General features: G+C 45.4%; 1 long non-coding RNA gene across 2 annotated transcripts in view; it reads right to left on the bottom strand.

The window, feature by feature from the left end:
* The window catches only part of LOC138481480 (uncharacterized), a 267,586-nt gene that overhangs the window by 160,585 nt on the left and 88,834 nt on the right, over nt 1–18,167 (bottom strand). The window lies entirely within an intron of this gene.

Below are 18,167 nucleotides of genomic sequence, written 5' to 3'. Positions count from 1 at the left end.
TTTCCATGTTATGTTCTTGTCTATTCGACTGGGACAAGTATGAGCAGTCCCAGAACGATTCCCCAGCGGCCTCCCAAATCTCCCGCTTTCCCCATTATCGTGGATTCTATGGGACGACGTCTCCGGGGCCTCCCTTCTCTCAGGGTGTGTCTTCTTCGCATTCTCAGCTTCTCCGTTACTCTGATACCCCTGCTAATCTTGTGGATGGATTGGCATCCTGCAGGTATCTGGGTGGTGTTCGGCTTCCACCGCCTAGTGCTTTCGGCATTGTTTTATGAACTACCTGTCCACCATCAACTTCTCATCCCCACAACTGATGCTGTGCCTCCAGCGCTCTGCTTTTGGCTCCAGAGCAATTTCTAATCTGGGCTCTGCGGGTTGCAGAGTCTCCTCCTATCACAGGTGTTACCGATCCTTCCCTGGCTGATGTTGGTGTGCCTCTCCCTCTGCTTTTTGCAACGTATGTCTGCTCCAGCCCCCTCATCCCAGTTAAATGGGGATTTCCATTTAAAGTGATCTGCTCTTTCTTGTTGGCAATAATGTTAGTTCTCTCTTCACACTAGTCTCGGTATTGTACATTCTTTTGTAGGTTTGAAATTCCCAAGTATGCCACTTTGGGGTATCCTTAAGGGAGTTCCTCACAGGAACGGGAGTCCTTGTGCCCATAGGTTGGTGAGGGGGAGTCTATGCCGGCAATAACCAAATTGCCTCGAACAGGGTGTTGCGGTGCAGGCTCACCTCCTTAGCCTCACAGGGCAGCGGAGGGAAGGGGGACCTGGGGAGAAGGGACAACTTCCCTAGATTTGTCACAGGGTTTACAGATGATGTCGGGATAGGCAGAACCACTGGTTAATTGGGGCAAGTATTCAATATATGGCAGTGGGCCAGATTTACTACTTTGAAAATGAGGGTCTTCACATAATAAGTGCAGGCTAGTGCTAGATTAAATTAGCATGCCAGCCTGGAAGCCTGCTGGTGGGTTTTGGGATGCTGATCAGCTACGTTTGTGGCTACCTCTCTACCATCTGGGAGGGAAGTTTGACTGAAGTGGCCCTGAAAGAGTTCATGAATGAGGCCAGAATTGCAAAGGACTTGTTCATTGAAGTCTTGCCTTATGAGATTAATGGCCTGCTCCTTAAGGTCAGAGCCATGATAATACTAAGTCAACTGGACCATCAACTGACTTCATTACTCTTGCTTGCTGTAATGAACCCAACCAACCATTTCCTGAGCACACCTTTTGAAATACATTCCTCCAGGTTTTAGATTTGGCAAATTAGTCCGGAGATAATGTGCCAGCTTTTCTGAAATATGTTTGTGCTTAATGATTTGGCTTCAATTGTGTCAGTCTTGCTGTTGATTAGCCTGACACTCAGTACTTATGAGGATGAAACTCACGTCTGATGAATGTTGTATCCATGGTACCTGTGGAAGATGTCACATAGGTATTTTATTAGAAAAAAGGTTATGCAATGATTGTGACAGTTAAATTGTGGTGATTTCAGACTGCATTTTAAAAAAATCCATTCTCTAACAAATACCCCTCCCTTTCTTACCCATCTGGAATGTCATACATACTGTTTTTAGTTGCTTTTATTTATAGTGTTGGAAGTTCTAGTGGGTGAAGGTATTTGATGTGCTGCTCTTGGCACATGATACAGTATTACTACAAAGTTGGTTCAATACCATAATTGTTTTTCAATTAATTTGACACGGAATTGTGAAAAATAGCATGTGCCCTAATAGCATTACTTTGTTAAAGTTGAATCTAGAAAGTGTGTCCTAATAGCGTCACTGTGTTAAAGTTGAATCTAGAAAGTGTGCCCTAATAGCGCCACTTTGTTAATGTTGAATTTAGAGGGTATACCCAACATCATTGAGTGTGCCTTACCACCATCACTGTGTAAAAGTTGAATCTAGAAAGTGTGCCCCAATAGCATCAATAGATTAAAGTTGAATCTAGAAAGTGTGCCCTAATAGTGTCGTTGTGTTAAAGTTGAATCTAATAAGTGTGCCCTAATAGCACCACTGTGTTAAAGTTGAACTTAGATAGTGTGCCCTAATGGCGTCACTGTGTTAAAGTTGAACTTAGATAGTGTGCCCTAATTAGCGTCACTGTGTTAAAGTTGAACTCATAAAGTGTTCCCTAGTAGCGTCACTGTGTTAAAGTTGAACTTAGAAAGTGTGCCTAATAGTGTCACTGTGTTAAAGTTGAATCTAGAAGGTTTTCCCAACATCATTGAGTGTGCCCTAATAGCGTCACTGTGTTAAAGCTGAACTTAGAAAGCGTGCCTAATAGCATCAATGTGTTAATGTTGAATCTAGAAATTGCGCCCTAATAGCGTCACTGTGTTAATGTTGAATCTACAAAGTGTGCCCCATTAGCGTCACTGTGTTAAAGTTGAACTTAGAAGTATGCTCTAATAACGTCACTGCATCAGAGTTGAATTAAGATAGTATTCCCAACATCATTGAATGTGCCCCAATAGCGTCACTGTATTAGAGTTGAATTTAGAAGTTATTCCCACAATTCACTGAGTGTACCTGGTCGCATACACTTTACTGATTACCACAATATCACACTACCACGCTTACTCTCTGCTATACACCACCATTCAACTAGAACACAGCAGTACTATGACACATTTGGTAAAGCTGTTCTCATACTAACATGACCCATCAAACTACCCATCATCCTATTAAAACAGAGCTAGCTAGCACATACCGGCGAGCTTAGGCGTCTCCTCAGGCCTAAAACAGTCAGAACTCAGTCTGGATGTCCACCCTCCAGACTGAACACATTCAACTGATCTCCTCAGCACCACACCTACCACTAAGAAGCAGCTATCATGCAACAACCACACCAGCTGCACACATACCTGGTGCGCCCACGCACTTTACGACTCTCTGTCTCTCTCAAGAGAGACATGAACTGCGGTTCCCGAGGGCGTTCAACCTACCAGCGCTTTGAGATCATACCAATGATACATAAGGCGCTATACAAATGCAAAATAACATAACATAACTTACAGAAAATAAATAGCTATGTTTCAAAACACATCTGCTGAAATACCAGACCAAATATGTGTCTGTTGTCTCAAAACGTTTTATAAAAGGAGCACAACAATAGTAGATACAGCCTACAAATTAGAGGACAATGAGGAATCCCAATGGTACCAATTAGCTTTATGTCTAACAGCAGAAACTAAATACAAAATAACTGACCCCTCAACAGTTTGCACATACTGCAGCACAAATCTTGACAATAAACAAATGCCATCACGTGCAATCACTAATTAGTTAGAAATATTCCCACTTCCAAAAACTCTCCTACAACTTAACATGTAGGAGAGCATTATAATCCAAACAGTGTACCCATTTCATGCTATTGTATGCCTTCAACCGAAATCAGCCAAATTACCTTCATCCGAGTTACAAAAGGGCATGTGTTGAAATGTAGTATATTTACAATTAGATCTGAAAGAAAATGTACAAACTCCAGGAGTACAACGACCAATGGATCAATCTTTGATTGTACTAGTTAATGGTGTGCCAACAAAAGACAAAGGGGGTCATTATGAGTTGGGCGGTAAGGCATTACCGGCATCGGTAAGGAGACCGGTGCTGGTAATCCCCTACCGCCCAATTCCGAGGTCCCTTAGCGGGAACCGCAAGGGATGTGTGGTCAGACCACACATCCTTTACGGGTCCCGCTAAGGGACCAGGGCGCTAATAACGGGATTGCTACTAGCGAGCCCGTTATTAGCGCCCTCCCTATTCCCATTGAGCCCAACGGGGGCACAAATGGGAATGGGGAATGGTTTGTTCAATGGGTATTTACCGGTCCCTCTAGGGTCGGAATGGACCAGTAAATCCCCATTGAACAAGACCGGTGCCGGACCCGATATTGGAGGCAGCCATGGCGCAAATAGCGCCATGGCTACCTGCAATCTCAGAATGAGGCCCAAAATAATTTGGCAACAACTAGTCGACTTAAACAAAGTTGAATAAGCACTATGATATCTAAAAGAAAACAATGAATACTACAAAGATATAAACATAGATGAAAACCTACGCAAAACCACCAAAATTATTCAAGTCTCACCAGCAACTGACCAATTTGAACATGTAGAACCTGCTACTACAGCCAATATTTGACACAGTATACAAATCACCCCCTACACTCCAAAGACACCATTGACGATTCATTAGAAACATATCAAATGCATCAAGCCAAAGGATCCCCAATGAGCATATGGGAAAAAAGTGTAGAAGAACATTCTTGTTCTCTACTCTTTCCTACAGAACAAGGATGAAGATATGATGAAAGTACCATGCAAATAAGTGCCTCAGAATATAGCTCTTTAAGATTGTATTCTGAAGACCACAGATTCAGAAAAAATGTTGAATACATTTTCCACCTCCTCTTCAAGTGAACTAGCAACTCTATGTTATGGAGTTGCACACGCATTAAACACAGGCTTTAGCTTTTTAAACATATCCGCTACCCAAGTGCATAAAAAAAAAGACAAAGATGATGTTTTTAAGTCAAGTATCACAAATCTCTTGGCAACTATGCCTGGTAAACAACAATACTGGTTCCGACATCACACTGATTTACGCTGTATGCTAGAGAACCTAGGCCCACCCATATGGTTTGTTATTGTGCAGAGTATGTATGGGATGGCATGCACAACTTCTTATGCACTGTAAACCAAAATAATGACGGAATAGTTATAAAAATACCAGGAGTACTCTGTTCTCTTGATACTGTCAATGTATCAAGGTACTTTCACCATTGCTTCATTGCCATGCTGTCGTTTATCTGCAATAAAACTACCCCTCCGCTCGGAGAAGTGCAGCACTTCTTTTGGAGAAAAGAATATCAATCCAGACGAGCACCACACAGCCACATGCTTTTGTGGATAAACGATGCTCAACAATTTGGCCATGATAGTGATGCCACTATTTTACAGTTTATTGAAAAATACATTACCAGAGATATCCCTTCAGAAACCACAGATAGTGACCTACATACACAAAGCTTACTCTTCCTCAACCACTATCTGTTTGCTGGTTTACGGGAGTCTATTAGGTTTCAGATTAACTACTTTTCCCTTAGGTGTTCTAATGTAGTGATAAGTGCCTTTTACTCTTCTTGTTTTCTCTGAGACTACATTGAGGAATGAGATAATTAAATCTTTTAAATATTCTTGTTCTTGACCATATAGCTTTTGAGGAACTCATTCAAAGTTGTCTACCTCTTTTGACACCAAACAGGATAGTATTGTGACATTGGTGGCAGATGAGATTTTCCTTACCCTCCTTTAATAGATTTACTTGATATAGATGGACCTTCTGTTTCCTGTCAGTTTGTGCTACCTTATAAAGTACAGGTTTCCTGTTTGTTACAGTATTTCATATAGCCCATGCCACTTAGAGGCTAGCTTCTTTTCCGATGTCGGCAAGAGGACCAGTACTTTTTGTCCTACGGAAAACGATCGTAAGCTCACCTTTTTTTCATAGGAACATTTTCTGCTGGATTTTGGCCTTTTCCACATCAGTATAGACTATATTTCGAACAAGTCTCATATGTTCTCACAGTCTGGCAGCCATATGCGAAAGGGGAAAGGGTGCCTCTTCTCTTTCTTCCCAGGTCTCCCAGAGTATGTACAGGACATCTGTAGGATCTCTACCATAGAGCAGCTCAAAAGGAGAGAGTCATGTATATGGCTGAGGGGGGTCTCCCGGCAGTGTTTGTTTCCTCTGTGGTACTCGTTCCGTATCCAACCTTCCCTCGGCTGACGTCTTGTTCCCGGGTTTCTCACTCTTTCCTGTGCCCCTGCACACGCTACAGCCACTCTGGCATTCACGTATCTATCTTCTCTGTCCTGGTCTAGTCTTTTACCCTTACATTTTGCTGCCCTTGCAGTTTCCCTGGATAGCACTCACTGCCTCTTATTAACCTCCCCGTGGATCTTTGTGGCAATATTGGAAACATCAAGATAGCCGTCGGTCATCTAGTCACCACAGGGTTTTTTGGTGCTAAGAAGCTTTTTCCCTATATATCGAGGCGGGCTTCCTGGGGGTCCCTTTAGGTCCGAAAGCTATATCCTGCCAAGGTGGCCTCTGGCGGAGCCCGTCCTTACCTGCACGACAGGAGGGCCAAGATCAAGAAGGATCCTGTGGAAAGGAAGACAAGGAGGAAGGGAAGCACTGAAGTAAAGAACAGTTCACCGAAAGATTCAGGTGAGGAGGGGTCTTGGGAAAGTACCTCGTATTCTACCAGTCACGACAGCATTTATTTAACATTTATAAAGCGCTCACACAGCCCGCAGGCATCAAGGTGCTGTTACAGGAATTGTTTGTTTTTCTTAGTTGCGTAATTGTGTTTTTTTTTTTTTTTTTTTGTCGTAGATACGAATTTATAACGCGCTTGAAACACCCAGAGGTTTCTCACGCGGACCGGGGGATTGAACCTGTTTTTGTTTCGTGTCGTCTTGCTTCCAAAACGCGCACGCTGCAGCTGAGCTATCCTCCCGATTGTGGCATACACCACCCACAATCTTCAATGCCTTCCTTAGAGGAGTATCAGGAATTAGTGGCAGCTATTCAGAGATTAACTGCGCAGATGCAGAACATTCAGGCCGAAAATACCTCACTCAGACAGCAGGTGGCTGCTTGAGGAGAAGAGGATAGCCACCTCCCATGCCACTGTCATTTGTTAAATATGATGGCAACCCCAGAACCTGAAAAGAATTCATGGACGCCTGCCTAGTCTACTTCACATTTCAGACTAAGTCATTCGAGTCCGACAAGGCCCGTGTGGGGTTCCTTATCTCGAATATGGTAGGGAATGCGCTGGCATCGGCTACTCCACTTATGACAAACAATGAGCCGGCTTTGCAGAATTTTGATCAATTCACTCAACTGTATCAGACCAGATTCGACCGCCCTGAAGTTCAATTTGCTGCCTACGAAGCAATTCTGGACATCAAACAAGTCGGTTCAGATGTCCAATCCTATGTGACTAGCTTTCAGAAGCTCGCTGCAGATTCTGGCTGGCCTGACTCCGCTCAACAGACCATATTCAGAAGGGGCCTCCACGAGGATATCAAGGACGAGTTGGCCTGGGTTCCCAGACCACGATCTTTTCGGGAACTAGTCACATTGACCCTGCAGATTGAGTATCGAATGTGTGAGAGACAACAAGAAAGAAGATGACACAGAGGTTACTCTCCCATCCCTGACCTTCCTCACCTTTCAAGGGAATCGACTAAGACAGAAGGCATCACAGAAGAACCTATGCAAATTGGCTCAGCTCAGGGACCCCTTACATCAGAAGAAAGAAGGAGAAGGAAGGAGTTAGGTCTGTGTAGTGCTGTGGATCTTCAGGCCATTTACTCTGCAATTGTCCAGAGGGGCCTCCCAGGAGAAAGGGAAACGCTACCCCCCGGGTCAGTGCAGGGGTGACTTTGGGGGAGGCAGAAGACAACCTTGCAACCACACTCAAGCAATGAGAACCACGCAAGACTCCAGACTAATGGTGTTTTCACTCCAGTTACAGATCGCACCTAGGAGAAGAGTCGAGGTCTTGGCTATGCTAGATAATGGAGGCGCAGGAAACTTTGTTGATGTAACCTGGGTGAAAGAACAGGCATTCCAGTCCTGAACAATCATAGAGCAATACCAGTACCAGTGCAGGGAGTGGATGGTTCCCCTCTTAAGTCGGGTCCCATTGTCCTGGAAACTGAACCGATAACTATCCTGATGGGTACGCATCAAGAGACTGTTATATTTGATGTCATCCGAGCCGCCCATTTTCCGGTAATCTTAGGGATCCCCTGGCTGAGGATACATAATCCTCGGATTGACTGGATGTTGAACACTCTGAGTTCCGATTCCACCTATTGTCAAGAAAATTGCCTTCACCCACCTACACAGGAAGAACAGTTGGGACTGAACATTACACTTCCTTCCACTGTGGTGTCTAGCATTCCGGTGGATTACCAAGCCTTCACGGAGGTATTTGAGGACAGAGTACCACGATTATTGCCTCCACACAGACCCAAAGACTGTGTTATAGAGCTACAGCCAGGGGCAGTGGTGCCTTTCGGAAGAATCTTTCCACTCTCCCTTCCAGAGAAGAAGGTCCACAAACAACACCTGGAGAAAAACATGCAGAACGGACTCATACGAGAATCCCGATCCCCAGGAGGTGCTCTCTTATTCTCTATTCCCAAGAAAGGTACCTCTGAGTAACGTCCTTGCATAAATTACTGGGGTCTCAATGGTATCACTCTACGTGATTGTTACCCTATGCCACTAATCAGAGACATTTTGGAAGCCGTCCATGGTGCTACAGTCTTTACTAAGTTGGACCTTCGGGGGGCATATCACCTACTCAGAATTAAGGAGGGGGATGAGTGGAAGACTGCGTTCCGTACTCCCTTGGGTCTCTATGAGTATCGGATGATGCCTTTCGGCCTAGTGAATGCTCCAGCTGTTTTTCAGAGATACATGGACAAGATTTTTACCAACCTGCTTTATTTGTCTGTGGTAGTGTACCCGGACGACATCTTCATTTTTTCCCCAGATCTCAAGACACACATACACCAAGTGATGGAAGTACTCCGACGCCTGCAAGAAAACCAACTTTATGTGAAACCTGAAACATGTAATTTCCATGCAGAGTCAGTTACCTACTGGGGGTTCATAATTTCCAAGGAAGGCATACGTATGGACCCCCACAAGCTTGAAGCCATTTTACGATGGCCAGAACCAAAAAGTGTAAAGGAGATCTAACGATTTTTGGGGTTAGCAAATTTCTATCGTCGCTTTATACCGCAGTTCTTGAAGTTAGTTCTGCCCATCACAGCCTTACTAAGGAAGGGAGTAAGATTTAATTTGGATCCTGCGGCCATCCAAGCCTTTCAGAAGCTTAAAGAACTATTTACCTCAGCGCCCATTCTTATTCAACCTGATCAGTCAAAACCCTTTATTCTGAAAACTGATGCTTCAGATGGGGCTATAGGAGCCACCCTCCTTCAGAAGTCAACAGATAAGTTGGAACATCCAGTTGCTTACTATTCAAGGTCCCTGACTCCTAGTGAAAAGAACTACTCAGTTCTGGAAAAGGAACTGTTAGCCATTAAAAAGGCATGCGAAGAATGGAGGCATCTACTACAGGGGTCGGTAGAGCCTTTCATAGTCAGAACAGATCATCGCAATCTAACGGTACTCAAACAAATGGAGTGTTCTAATTCTCGTCACGCCAGGTGGGCATATTATTTTTCCCAGTTCAATTTCCTGATCACTTACATCCCAGGCTCGAAGAATGTCGTGGCGGATGCCCTTTCCAGGAGCAGGGAGATGGAAGATGACATCCATGAGAAAGGAAACCGCTCCTGTCAGACAAGCGATTTGTAACAGTCATATCAGGTTTTTTACAGGCAGTACAAGAAGGTATCAAACAGGAGGACAAGGAGAATCTGGACTTGGCACTCAAAGGAGGGTTGTTGTATCACCAGACAGCCTTGTTTATTCCTACTCCGGATCTACAAACACAAGTCTTATCACTGTGTCATGACACCCCCCTGGCTGGTCAGAAGGGTTTCAAAAACACCCTGTAACTGGTCAAGAGACATTTCTGGTGGCCAACCATGTGCCAGGATGTGCAACAATATGTGTCCACTTGTCCCATCTGTGCCACCAGGGAAGACTTTGTCGGGTAGACCATTGGGTCTATTACAACAACCACCTCTGCCCACTCAACCTTGGGAACATGTTTCTACAGATTTCATATTAGACCTTCCATAATCTGAGGGAAATCGAGCCATAATGGTAACTGTCGAAACTTTTAGTAAGCTGGCACACTTTACAGCTCTTCCTGGTCTTCCCTCTGCCCCTCAGATGGCTTCAGTCTTCCTCAAGAACATTGTTCGGCTACACGGATTACCCAAGACCATCCTCTCGGATAAGGGGTCACAATTTACATCAAAATTCTGGGCTACCATGTGCAAACAATTAGGCATTCAGAGAGTACTTTCCTCTGGATTCCATCCACAAAGTAACGGGCAGACAGAGAGACTAAATGCCACCCTTGAGCAGTATTTAAGATGTTTTTGCAACAGTCAACAAGATAACTGGTCTTCTTTGTTACCTCTGGCGGAATTCTCTTACAATAACGCCTATCATTCCGCCATAAGAATGATTCCCTTCCTCTGTACATATGGTTATCATCCTTCACACTTACCCTGGAGGAATTACACCCCTTCTAAGTCTCCTAGACTCCATACGCAATTCCCAGAAGGAAGCTGCTAAGGCTTTGGAAGAAAGCAGAAGGCGGTAAGAGGAAAGTGCTGATCGCGGCACAAGCCAATCCTAATTGTTCTCCTGGAACCTTAGTGTGGCTCTCAACAAAGTATTTACCCCGTTGGTTACATTTGGGAACATTTTCCCCAGATACATTGGGCCTTTCGCAGTCCTGGAGAGGATTAATCCAATCGCTTACAAGCTCAAACTCTCTTTGAAAATGAGAAGAATACACCAAGTATTTCACTCCTCCCTTCTGAGAGAATCGTGTCCAGATCCTTATCTCAGGAAGAGACGTCGGATTAGCATCCGGACACCTAAGGAACCAGCGGAATATGAAGTCTCTCATATTGTAGATTCCAGGTATCACCGAGGTACTTTACAATACCTAGTACATTGGAAGGGTTATTCCATATCAGAACGTACCTGGGAACCTAGACATCATCTGCATGCTCCCCGACTCGTAGAACAGTTTCACAGCAGAAACCCTAGCAATCCGGGGGGTGCCCAGAGAAAAGGGGGGCATACTGTCATGCCGCAAACTTGGAAGTTATGGCATCAGTGGAATTCGATGGATCGGAGATACCCGCAGTATTAGTGACACAGAAGAATCAGCTGCAGTCTAGACTTCTCCCAACATGGCCGACGGCGACAGCGTTTCCATATCAACGCTTCCTACCTGCACTCCGGTGCATTGTATCTTTCTTGCTGGTACCCGCTTGGCGTTCTGCTGTCTCCTGTTTACTTACCCGTTGGTATACTTACCCTGGTGCTTCAGTTCCGTTTCTCGCTCAGTTGAGTATTTTTGGCTGCAGTACTCACTCTCTCGCTCTCTCCTCTTCCCATTGCCGGGTCTCCCGGCAGTGTTCATTTCCTCTGTGGTACTCGTTCCGTAATAAGCTTTCTCCCTGTATATCGAGGTGGGCTTCCCAGGGGTTCCTTTGGGTAAGCAAGCTATATCCTGCCAAGGTGGCCTCTGGCAGAGCCCGTCCTTACCTGCATGACAGGAGGGTCAAGATCAAGAAGGATCCTGTGGAAAGGAAGATAAGGAGGACGAGAAGTACCGAAGTAAAGAACAGTTCACCAGAAGATTCAGGTGAGGAGGGGTCTTGGGAAAGTGCCTCGGATTCTACCAGTCACGACAGATTTTTATATGTATATGTATTTATAACAAATTTTAAATCCATTGTATTTCACCAGCTTCTGCAGAATGCAAATCATGGCATATTATGGGGGGAGAGAAAGTGGAGGCAAAGAGGAAGGTTTTGAGGTGCTTCCGGAACCGGAGATGGTTCTCCTCAAGTTCAGGGAGGCAGGAAGGCTGTTCCAGAGGGAGGCCCCTGCATCAGAGAGAGATCTGCCCCCAACTCGTTGTTTGGAGAAGCGGCTGACCCTGAGGGAGTTGGAGGCGGATGATGGAAGAGCTCGAGAAGGAAGATATTTAGGAAGAGAGAGTTGAAGGTATTTTGGCCCAAGGCCCCAGACAGCCTTGTGGACAATGCAGAGGGTTTTGAACTTGATCCTCGCAGTCACTGGGAGCCAGTGCAGTGATTTCAGTCCTGGAGAGATACGGTCCCTGGGCTTGAGGCCAAGGACAAGTCTCGCAGTCCTGTTCTGGATGAGTTGCAAAGGGCGGAGAGTAGAGGCAGGCAGATTTAGATAGAGGCTGCTTCAGTAGTCCAGCTTCGAGAGAACCAGGGCTCTAGAGACAGTGAGCTTCTGGGGGAAGGAGAGGAAAGGAAGGATACCTCTGAGGAGGTGTAGCTGGTAGTGTGACTTCTTATAGACCTCGGATATGTGAGGAGAGAAGGAGAGTGTGGAGTCGAAGATGACCGTAAGTGACGTGACGTGCGCGGGCTTTTCCATCAACGCGGGTGCATGTTCATCATACACGTCCAAAAACTGCACGTCTGAGTGTCAGCTCGTGAATTTGGAGGAAAGCGCCTTAGCGCGTACACACGTAAGTGATGCTGTACGTGTGGGCCGCTTTAAAAGGTACGTGTAGGACGCCATTACCTTGTACATGCTTTTCGTGGAGAGAGAGTGGGTGAATTCTGTACTTCTTGTCGGTTCACACGCGATTACTTCACAGCGTTTCAAGTTCGTACTCCCTGTTACCTCTGACAGAGTTCTTTATTTTATTTGGGCCTGTTTCCTCAAACAGCGTTCACTTCTTCTTTTGTCCTGTCTCCTCAGACAGCGTACAGTTCTTCTTTTGGTGGGGGTGTTACCTACGCGCACATGCGCATTTTTTTCACGTTCTTTTTCCAGGCAGACGGTGAGTCGCGCACGCATTTACCAACTGTGCTTGCCCCGTGTGTCACGTACCCCTTCAGAGGTCATTGTAGGCTGCGTGTAACACGCGTATGCTTGTTTTTGTGTTTCTGGGTGTCACACCGTAGTGCAGGTTCATTTTTCCACGCACGTGGTCTATGAGGGGCTGCGTGCACGTTACTTTTTGTTTTTGGGCTGCCTGTGCGTTGCGTGACCCATCATCTTCCCCCAGGGGTCACAGACAGCCTTGCTATAGCACTAGGGTACGAATTCCATCTAGGACCCTACCCCTTTCACCCCCAATTGCCCAGGACAATTGTTTACTGCAACTCCCATATGCACAACAACATCAGTGCCATGGTTGGGAGACGACCAAGCGGTAAGGGAGGCAAAGGTGGCCGACCTCCAAAAGGTAGGCGTGGTGGGCGCGGTAGGGGACGTGGCTATGATTTGCAGGGTGCCCCTAGACCCCCATGTGTTGAGGACCAATCAGGGACAACCATGCCGCCCCCATGGTTGAGGGAAACGTGACTGACACCATCCCAGCTCAGCCCTTGTTGGAGCAGCCCATTGTGGCACCTGAGCCAGCACAGGATGACTCCCAGGCTGACTTCCAGGTCAGCAAGTCTAAGCCACGTGTGCCGGTGCAAGTTGGTGTCACCAGGCCACGTGGATCTGGGGCAGCGATATCATCTGCTGCCCCAAGTTGTGAAAACAAAGAAATTGATATGAGGCCGGGAAGCCCAAAGGAAACACACCAACACAGGTTACAAAGAACATACAAAGTGCTTTATTTAAAAGCTACAACAGTTACCAAAAAGTCAATTGACAAACGGATAGCTATTCGGCTCTCAGAGTAACATAACAAACTTCAACGAGAGTTCACTGCGTTAGTGAGAGAGACCGTACTTTGGGATATTCGTGCTTTTATACTCTTTATCCAGCTCTGGCCAACCCCCTCGCGGGTTAACCATTCTTAGGACCAGGCCTAGGGTTCCTTGCCAGGTCAATCCCATAATGTATGCATTTTGATCAGTTCCGCTGATACAGTTGTTCATTTACACATAGGTCAGGGATAGGGCAAGGTCTCAGTTCGCGACCCCAACAAGTGGCCTGCAGGCATATTATTTATTCATGTGTGCGGAGGTCACAACGGCCAGAATCTCACTTAGAATGTCATTCGGCCTCCATTTTGATGTTCAGGGTGACTTCCACATTACAAGAGAACCTAAAATGGTGGCTAAATCCAAGATGGCGATTTACACAGTTTTCGTTAAGGTCAAGACCTTGGCGCGGAATCTATTTACACGATATTTAAGACAACTTGGCGTAGGCCAACACACATTCAAATAATGCAATAGGAGGCATAATATTATTTCGATTCCAACAGACCCTCCTTTTTGCCTATGCCAAGTGCTAACATCATTTCTAATACTTTTGAAAATAACTCCATGTGTTGTCATCCATAGATCCCGAATCATTGTCTGTAATGTCTATAGCCATTAGGTCATTCATCAAAACCTCTTGTAACACGAATTCTTTAGATGCTGTATCTGGGGCATATATTTTATGCCCTATTGTACTCACTGCTTGGGCACAACATCCCCCTAGCATTCCACATATACTCGGAAGACATTGAAAACAGCAACAAAGGAATAGCAGGATCCCCAAAATAACCATAATAACAGAAAACACCTTCCGACCCCAAGATCGTAAAGAATCCCAGAACCAAGTGCTAAGATTTCAATCTCCTACAGGGATATGTACTTCAGAACTAAGAGTATGCAAGTTCTGTATTGCTTTAAAAATTGTTGGCGAGAAATCTGGTACGAAAACACAGCAGGCGGACCCTACTAATTTGCATACTCCACCTCGTTCTGCCAAAATGACATCTAATGCCATCAGATTTTGAAGTGCTACCAATCTTATTGCTTTTTGCTCTAAGGTCATATTGTAGAGTATGTCCGTGGTCCGGTTGATCGTTCTCTCCAGTACCCTTGCTAATCCCCTAATGTTCTCTGAGTTTGTTATTTGTCCCCAAAAGGGCACAACTGATTTCGCTATATCTCCCAATACTTGCCCAGGGGTATCTCCATTCTTGTCCCGCCTTGGGCGAGCCTTAGAAACCTCCAATGTACTAGCTACAAATACCCCGGGTAACAATATTCCTAAATAACAGGTTCCCTGCCAATCCTTGGGTAACCAGGGAAATGCTAAACTACCACAAACAAAATAAACAGGCCCCCCTACATACAGAGGCCTGTTTTCCCCAGTCAAATTTACAATGTTTTTACAACCTTCAAAATCTCCTATTGGCCTAGTGCCATTTCTTTGTACACAAAAGGGAACCGAGTCAGGGCTATGATTTATAGAATAAGAAGGAGGTACGGCGTCCTTATTGCCTATCGGAGCCATTTTAAAGGAAATTAGAGTTTGAAAAGGAAGAGATAGTTTATCAGATGGCCTAATAGAAGCGACGCTAGGTTTACTTCTATTTGCGAAAAGCGAGCATCCCAGGGGAGTCAATTCACGTTTATCGAAATCATTCAGATTAGTTCCATCAAAGTTCCCTGAGATGCTATCATTCCATCGGCCAAAGAATAGTGCTCTAAGAGAGGCATAGCAAGCAGTCGTTAAAGGTAAAGGATGTATATACCATCCCAGTCCCTTGTTCCCATGTTGCGGTAAATGAGTACAAATCCAACAATTACTCTTATTAAAAATGGCATGAGTTGCATTCATTACTATCATTAGAGTGTTATTATGATACTTTTGTCTATGTTGGGAGTCTCTAGGGGACAGAGTGTGAAGGTGTACAGAGGGAGTCAAAACAGTTGGTACAATCTCGGTCGGTAGTAAAGGTTTCAGAGGATAGATTTCTTCAAAATACCAAAGTCCTACAGCAGCAATTGCAAAAATAACAATTATCATTATCAAAACACAGCAGTACGTTTTCGGGGCCCAGGCACATTGTTCGTTGTCCTATTTGGTCACCCCCTTATTCACAAGTCCAGTGCGGGGGGCAGCAGCGGAGGTGGCAGGCGTTGTAGTTCCTCAATCGACGTCCCCAATGTTCGTTGCTGGCGACGCTACGGTCGCGCAATTTCTTAGTCCTTCCCAACCCTAGCCAGCAGAATCCCTTTTGTTCAACAGAACTTTCTCATAAAAAGGAGAACTTCCAATCACTTCCTTTTTTCCAGATGCACGAAACTCGTGCCGTAGTTCTATTTCCTTGGTCGAAGGTTGTACCTGATGGTACACAAAATTGTCTGATCCGGAAGTAAAGTGTCGTCACTTTCCTGAGGGAAGCGACGTGTCGGAGGCGACGGAAGTCGCAGAGCTCGAAACAGTGTTTTCCGGAAGTGATTTTTCAAGAGAGTGCAGAGACAAAATGGACTGTTCCCCAAGCTCCTCGGGCTCAGAGAAATTCTCTGACGCACTCACAGCGCTGTTTGCTACTCCAAGATCAGAGACTGTAGCATCAGCGAGGGGTTCTGCTTCTTCTGTAACGTGTGGCGTCGGGTGAGGAAGTTTCTTGACATGCACCGCGTGAATCCAGTTCTTCTTTCCACCCACCCGCACTGCTGTCCTGGTGACCAGTAACACCTGGTAGGGTCCCCGCCAGCGAGGCGCGAGACAGGAAGACCTCTCGTAGGCCTTCACTAGAACCTAACTTCCAGGCTGTATATCGTGTCCTGGGCCCGTGAACCGTACAGGTAAAGCTGAGTGCACCTGGTGATAAATGAAATACAAGTTTTTAGTTAACTGGTTACAGTAGTCTACAAGCAATACATTTTCCACCTCTCTCAGGGCTTTAGGTTTTGGAAGACCCCAAATGTTAGCAGGTCTCCCCATCACTACCTCAAATGGAGAAAGCCCAGTCTTAGTCTGAGGTGTGGTACGCATAGCTAATAACACAATAGGTAAGGCATATGGCCATTTTAGTTTGGTATCAGCACATGTTTTTGCAAGCTTATTCTTTAAAATACAATTGTGTCTTTCCACCAACCCAGCGCTTTGAGGATGTCTAGCTGAGTGAAATCATTTTTCAATACACAAAGCTGTGCATATCTGCAAAATTACTGCTGCATTAAAGTGGGGACCATTATCCGACCAAATTACCCTCGGGACCCCAAATCGAGGAAATAATTCTTTTACCATAATCTTTGCAGTGGTCATGGCGGTAGCATCTTTAACGGGGAAAGCCTTGACTCATTTACTGAAGGCACAAATGATTACAAGAACATATTTCAGATTATTACATTGTTCCATCTCAATAAAATCAAAGTGAATGACCTCGAAGGGAACAGAAGGGGGCCCAAAGCTTCCCCTTGGAGTCACTGTCCCCTTACCCACATTGTGCTGTAAGCAGATCATACAGTTCTGGACATGCCTCTTCGCAGTCTCCAGAATCTTGTCATTTACCCAAACTTGTTCTAACATTTTCGTTATCTGCTGGGCACACACATGTGTAGGACCGTGCGCCATCGTAACCATTGCCAATACATATGAATCAGGGAGCAACCATTTTCCTTCGGATGTATCCACCCAACACCCTTCATCATCCAATTTCCCCTTTCCTTCAGCCCACCTTTTAGATTCTTCTATTCTGGCATCAGTTTGAATATCTCGCACAGACCCAATACCTTCATCCATTATGTAAGCATCTCTTATTTCCCTCAAGGCATACATGTCCGTGCTAAGGTCTGTGGCCGTTTGTCTGGCTATCAGGTCCGCAAAAGCGTTCCCTTTGCCCACATCATCTATGACCTTACGATGTGCTGCACATTTCATGATCGCTAACAGTTTAGGGAGTGAGAGTGCCGAGAGTAATTGCACTATCAAGGGGTCATGCTGGATCTTGGTCCCATGTGAGGTCAGGAACCCTCTTTCCGACCAGAGCCTTCCAAAGTTGTGAGCCACCCCAAATGCGTACTGACTATCAGTATATATATTTACTATACGCCCTTGGGAGGGTTCACAAGCTCGGGTCAATGCTATAATCTCTGCGGCCTGCGCGGAGTTATGCGAAATTCTCTTAGTTTCAACAACTTTGCTCAATGTAGAAACTCCATAGGCAGCTGTAGATGTACCATCCGAAAGTTTGAAGCAGGAGCCATCGCAAAACAGCTCCCCTTCTGCATTATCCAAAGGAGTATCTATGAGATCTATCCTGCCCTTCGTTTCTTGTTCAGTGGTATACAGGCAGTCATGTAACTCTTCGTCACCGCAAACAGTGTTTTGCGGGAAAGGTAAGAGTTCAGCCGGATTAAGAACACAACACCTCTTAATTTGGATGTGAGGGGCAAACAGAATTAGTTCATACCTTGTTAACCGCGCAGAGGTGAGGTGTTGCGTTTGGGTTTTGTTCAATAGAATATCAACAGAGTGAGGTACCATCAAAATCAAATCGTGGCCTAGGACCATTCCCTCACTCTGTTTTACAGACGCGGCAGCAGCAGCGACAGCGCGCAAACATCTTGGCAAAGCGCATGCGACAGGATCAAGGGCGGAGGAGTAGTAGCCGCACGGCCTATTCTTCCCTCCGTGTTCCTGTGTTAACACAGCCAAAGCACATC

This window comes from Ambystoma mexicanum, chromosome 5p, assembly GCF_040938575.1.
Source record: "Ambystoma mexicanum isolate Mex_15411 chromosome 5p, UKY_AmexF1_1, whole genome shotgun sequence".
Lineage (NCBI taxonomy): Eukaryota > Metazoa > Chordata > Amphibia > Caudata > Ambystomatidae > Ambystoma > Ambystoma mexicanum.
The sequence above is the reverse complement of the archived record's forward strand: the minus strand, read 5'-3'. Positions and strand labels throughout refer to the sequence as shown.